Below are 6,356 nucleotides of genomic sequence, written 5' to 3'. Positions count from 1 at the left end.
CCTGCCTTCGTGCCTCCTGCCTCCTGCAGCTTCCTTTGCAGTGACAGCTTTCCACCTCTTACCTTCTGCTATTGTTCCTCCTTCACCGGTACCTCCCCGTTTCTTTATTGACTACTTCACTAATTGCAGCCTGCATAAACAAAGCGTGGAGGAGTCTTGGCAGTATAAAATGTTCAGATAATTAGTTTTGCAGGGGGTAGGACTGTGTCTGTGGACATTGATCTGATGTATTGAATGGCTGAGGGAGGGACTCTGATTTGATGGTGACAGGTAGACTGTTTCATGGATCACAGCCTCTCGTCAATACTACTCCAATGGTCTGCTGTGGACCATTTTATAGAATGACACAGGTGCCAATTGATTGTGGTAGGGCTGTACCATTCGAAGCATTCAAATGTCACCCTAAACATTTTTTTTTTTATCCTCGGACAGTATCCTCTATTTGAATGAAGTGATATGATCTGTTTTTTGTAACAACTTATTTGAGTAGGATTTTTAGATTGCAGTTTGTGGACACGTCATTCAAAGTTGGCTCGAGGTCAGCGGTGGTTGAGCAAGCTTGAGGTGAAACAAAGAAAGTGAGCAGCATTTGCAGGTTAGTCAGAGAAATAGAGCTTTGTATTCTGATTGTTTCACTGAGGGGGTGGGGGGAAATCTTCAATGATGAATTATATGAACGTTTTGAGCTTTAAACAGTTATAGTACAGTAATTTCTTGCATTCTGGTGAAATGTTTAATAATTTATGTAAAGGGAAACACAAAATTGGTTGTAGGTGACAATTCAAAATATAATAGAATATAATGCAGTAAGGCTGTCAGGTATTTTGTATTTCTTTCAGATATGTATTCTCCTGTAGATGCTTTTTTCATGTAATATCAGCCCTGCTGAGTCAGCACACAAGCCGGCATGTTTTATTCTTCCCTCCTCTTCTGTGTCTTTTGTTTGGTGAAGTAACCTCTTTCAATGTGCATGTGGCACCTTTTCACCTCATTGACAAATTATTTCATTTTAATTCAGTCAATAAACTCCTGGGCTTTAATAGCTCCTGTGTTTCAGCAGGTTTTCTGCTCATTTTCATAAATGCATGTCTACGTGAGAAACCATAACGTAATCATTTAATGAAAAAATGTTTAGTCTACCTGCCCTATACTCTGCTGTGCATTACATCAGCGCACTGCCGGTTGTATTCACTTCAGATTGTTTGACTGACACAGTTTAGGACTGCATGTTAGGATAAGACAAGGAGGTGGACACCGAAACTAACTGACAACATTTCTGATCAGGCTGAAACCTTTTTACAAATCCACACACATTTTAACTTTAACTGCAGCTCACAGTCCCAAACAGAGCAAGGTTGTGCTTCATTTTTTAGATGTTTATATTGCAACTATATCAGTTACATTACCACTCTGTCACAACTGTCTGGACTCACAGTGCGAGACAGGGTTCACTTGATTACTATCATGGCATGATGCCAGTGTCGCATCAGCTGGGCAGAGTTGATTCGCTTTGCAAGTCGGCGTTATCAGTTATACATTTGTTTTTCACTGCTTGAGAAAATTGATGTATGGCGTGACTGCATGTGAAAAATGTCAGTTGTGTGAGTTTCACGAGACAGCTTTTAACCTGACGAGAGATCTTGTCATGGTTTGATCTCGTGAGATCTTGTGGCACGAGATCTCTTCACCTCTAATAACCTGCATTCGAATGTTGATTTAGAAGTTGAATGTCAACGTTTTGAACGAAGCGTATTTTGTAAATTCAGGGATATACATGGAAGGCATTTGTCATAATTTAACATAATACAAGCGTTTTCATTACTTTTCCATTCTGCTGTTTTCTTTTGCCAATATCATGTCTTCATTAGTGAAAACCTAATTGCTTTTCAGTAGTAGTCGAGTTTCAGTCGAAAAATATCTCCCAGTGAGAGGTTTTGTATTTGCACTTTGTTTGTACTACAGGTGTGTTCTTGCAGGTTGGATGTAGTCCTCAGCATGGTGTAACACACACCAGCAGAATCTAAATGGTTCATTTTCCCCTCTGTTTACATGGGAGGGGTGAGTTGGGGGAAGGGTTTGTGCAGTGGTGTGTGCTAGGTGTAGCAGGAGTAAAGATGATGATGGGAGTGTTGGGGTGCAGGTGCACCGAGAGCAGGGGAGGTGACCTTGGCCATGGTGGAAACCGCAGAGAGGAGCCAGCCATCTGTCTTGGGCCATGAGGAGGTGACCCAGCATCATTGTTTAGTCAGACGGGGTACACTAGGGTCACTAGGAGGGCCAGACCGCCTGGGTGGAGACCAAAATGGGGTGTCTGAGCTTTATGAACACTGACAAAGAGAATGAAGATGTAAGCCTAAAGTGTAAAATAAATTATGTCCTAAATTTCTTTTAAATGTTCAAGCAAGCTGTTATCTACTTTATTATTTTGAGAGAATGCAGTATAAAAAATAAGATCTGCTACATCAGACAGAGAGTCCACCTCTGTGGCCTGTCTTTATTTAGAATCCTTTTTATACCAATGAAATAGCCTTTGCCATAATTATTCTGTCATTTTGATGTGGCACCTCATAACCTTTACCAATTTGTAGGGCATTTTATTGAAAGCACTAAGAGGAGAAGCGATTTGGACATAATTTGCTTCCTGACTCGATTCAAAATGGGCTTTTAATTTCCATTTTATATGAATACTTAACCAAAAACTGTTATTTTTGTATTAGTTTCACCCTCTGTTCTGTTCAGGCCTAAAATTCTGGTGGAAAAACATTTGTATTCCCGCTGCTCCTTGATGGTGAGTGGAGCCTGTTCAAAACAAGAAAATAGAGACCTTTTGTTAACAACAGCAGAACAACATGGAAATATGAACTTCTCAAACTACTTGTGTGCAGAATCCAAAAATTAGGTATCCACTTTTTGACAAGACTACTAAGTATACAACCAGGCTAGAGCGAAATGTTAACAGCAGCATGACAAGGTCACAATGGCTATGCTAACATGCTTATGTTTAGCAGCTATGTTAACCATCTTAGTTTAGCGTCTTAGCATGCTGATGATAATGTTAATAGTTTTGCAGCTATTGAACAAATTGAAATTCTGACCTGAAGGGGACACTCGAAATGAAATCACAGTTACGAGTTGTTGTTTTTTTACTTTTACAGTTACCACAGTCTGCACAGTCTCTGTGATAATAGTCTGCATTGACTGCTATAAAATATTTTATAATCGGAGGTGCTGTGAGGAACAGTCACACTGTCCCTTTATCTCGCGCAGTTGTGGAATAACTCTGCAAGGCCTCATAGAAATATTCTTTTTGGACATTTTTACTGACCTCTTTTTTTTTGCTGTCCCATCTGCTCTCCAGTGATGGGCCAAATGGGGTACTCTTACCAGACAAAGCCCTTTGATGAAGGAGTCAGTCTGACAGGGACATAGCAGACATGCAATCAAGGTGTTAAATGATAGGAGGACCATAATGTCTGTCTTTTCAGTTTAATCACAACCCCATAGCTCAAGTTTTACTTGGCAGTTTCAATCACCATCCCTGTTTCCTTTCACACAAGGCTTGACCCTCTCAGCTTTCCCCTTTCAAATTCTTCACTCTAATGACAAGTTTCACTTCTCACCTCATTGTCATTAGTCACCTTTGTAAGCAGTAACATCAATGCACCAAGGTCTATAAATTCACAGGGATATGGCCACATAAATTAGTAGCTTCTTTTTAGAATGCTGTCACAGAAAGCCAGCTCAGCCTGTGAATATTTTTTTATGCAATTGAAAATTTGGCCATTTTGAGCATGATTAGTTTAAAGGAAAGTAGAGTAGTTATTATGTGTTAATCACACCCAACTTCAAAGACTGCACTTTCAACTTCCTGGACTCCAGCTGGACTTAAATTCAAAGACGAGACTGCAAATAGCAAATATGAGTGAGATCAGAGGTCGTGGTGGAGCTGTGGTCTGTCGGTTGCTGAGGAGATAAAGAGTTGACAGGGTGGCAAGAGCCTCATGAAAGTCACCATAAAATAGGTTTACAGCTTTGCATAGTAAAACTGACCTCTTCACATCTCTCTACTCTTGTCTGCAGTGTAATGACATGGAGTGCTACAATACTAACACACACCAGGACTAGATGATAACACACGAGAGGAAGGCCGGGCAGCTACGCCTTGCTAATATGGCTAAGCCTGGCTCATTCCTGTCACTTCCTCTGTTATATGGGAAAACTTTCTGGTTAATTGGTGCTGTGACTATTTAAATCAGTTCATTCATTAATGAGCTTGCAATGATATGACCCTTATATGACCTACAGCAAATATTTAAAAAAAACTCACATCCTTTTGTCTAACTCTCATTTCCAACATGTCACAATTCATTTTTACCAGCAAGCCAACATGGGCTCACTCCGAAAAATGACAGAAAGGGAAATGGGTAAAAGCTACAAAAGATAGTTTACATTGTAGCAGCAAAATGTACAGTTGCATAGTATTTCTATACTGTGGGGTTACTTATAGTATCGGAAATTGTTAGACAAATTGGGAAAATACGCTTATTTGCTTTGTTGCCTAGAGTTAGATCCCCACTCGTGCCTGTACGGTAGTTAAACTACCACCAGCTTAGGTTAGTACAAAGAGTGGAAACGAGGAAACCGCTAGCTTGGCTTAACTAGAATTTGTAGCCTTTGGAGCTGCATTGGTGTGAAGCTGATATGTCTCAGAAATAGTTAATTTCATGGTTGGCACAGTGCACCATCCCCCAGTGTATTGAGTGAAGGTTAAGCGCGTATAAATGCATAGGTTTGTTGAATGGCACATACCTCTGACATTCATTTTCTGGCTGCTCTGAGTCCAGTATGTGTGAAATAGTGTGTGGTGAATCCCACTTCTTGTTCTTTTAGCATGTCTAGCACACCTTTTGAATTCATAGGCTCCGTTACTCTTCAATCTGGACCATGCTTAAAGGCAAAATCTATGTAGGGCTTCCAGCATATGAGAGACGATTATAATTTTACTATTAGTTTATGTTGGAGTACACAGTGCCTTTGGTATAGCAGGTGAAATATGGTGTGCCACTTTTAACCAAGAAAAATATGTAAACCATGAAATAAGCCATTGTTGCATTAAATAAAATGTGAATTTAAAATGTAATTATGGTGACTTTAAAAGCAGAAGAGAGAGAAAAACACCTCAACAAAGTAGTTGTGAGGTCTCGATTGGACAGTTTTATGTCTTGGATTGAAATTTATGACTGCATGGACTACCACGCTGCAATCCAAGGCAAGTTGTTGAATGAAAGCTGCACATAGTGAAGCACACTGTTGCTATCAAATTACATCTGAAGTGTCTCGTCCGTGACCCTCATGTCCCATTCACAGATGGAAATCCATCCAAAACACAATGTGTCCAGTGACAATAATCTTGACTCTTGACCAGGGTCATTGAACTTGACAGGAGGCTGACCTTGTGGAAGATGGAACATGGAAGACATAAGGTTCACACTGACCCTGGCTTTTAGCACAAGTGATTTTTATATGCGCTTCCACCCGACACTGACAGATGAAGAGCTTCCTTTTCTTTTCAGAGAAGCTCACAATAATGAGAGTAGGAGGGCAGTCATTTATTCTCGGAGCTAACACGTTTTTGTCTAATTGACAGTCGTCCTTACTCACCTTTTTAATAAATATAATTAAAAATTTTCATCTGAAATTGGCTGCTACAATGAAACAACCCTTACATACAGAAATAGGCTTCCTCCCTAATTCTCTTTGTGTGTTCAGATAAAAATAACATTTGAGATGTGTTGATGCCAAACGCTGACAAACAGAGAGAGGGAGAGAGAGCACAATATGAAACAGATGCCACCACAGATGGAGGATTAACAGGCAATACATTTCTGTTACAAAGCAGAACTGTCACTCGCAGCAGTAAATAATTGTGGCGGAGTAGTTTCAGAGCCTCTTGTCTCGTGGGTTTCATGGCAATTCTTTACATCTGTCTTACTGTGGAAAATATAAAATCTTCACCATAGCCTTTGATATAGTTAATTTGACCCACTAAGGCAGACATTATTTCTGCCCTTTGGTTTCTTCTTGCTGAACCTTCAGCATATGTGGATCAAACCCACTGGAACTCTAGCAGTAATACAATGTTACCATCCACTAGAGCATCTGACTTTACCTTATCAACGATGATTGGTTTAACTAACGGTATGTATGTAAATTTGTATTTCTATTCCTTTTGGTGAGCTCATGTGCAAAATTGCATTGTGTTGTAGTCTTGGCATAGTCTTACCAATGCAGTTTGTGTATGGTGTAAAAGGCCAAGTCCAAACATTATCACTTCATTAAATCTTAATCTGAAATTG

At 39.9% G+C, this 6,356-nt stretch overlaps 1 long non-coding RNA gene across 1 annotated transcript; it reads right to left on the bottom strand.

The window, feature by feature from the left end:
- Nucleotides 1-1,928: 1,928 nt before the first annotated feature.
- On the bottom strand, nt 1,929-3,414 carry LOC123979046. Its single transcript, XR_006827130.1, has 3 exons — nt 3,326-3,414; nt 2,724-2,799; nt 1,929-2,286 (listed from the first exon to the last, which is right to left on the bottom strand). It is a non-coding gene; the product is annotated as an uncharacterized LOC123979046 (long non-coding RNA).
- Between the last annotated feature and the right edge of the window lie 2,942 nt (nt 3,415-6,356).

This window comes from Micropterus dolomieu, linkage group LG11 (genome assembly GCF_021292245.1).
Source record: "Micropterus dolomieu isolate WLL.071019.BEF.003 ecotype Adirondacks linkage group LG11, ASM2129224v1, whole genome shotgun sequence".
Classification (NCBI taxonomy): domain Eukaryota; kingdom Metazoa; phylum Chordata; class Actinopteri; order Centrarchiformes; family Centrarchidae; genus Micropterus; species Micropterus dolomieu.
The sequence above is the reverse complement of the archived record's forward strand: the minus strand, read 5'-3'. Positions and strand labels throughout refer to the sequence as shown.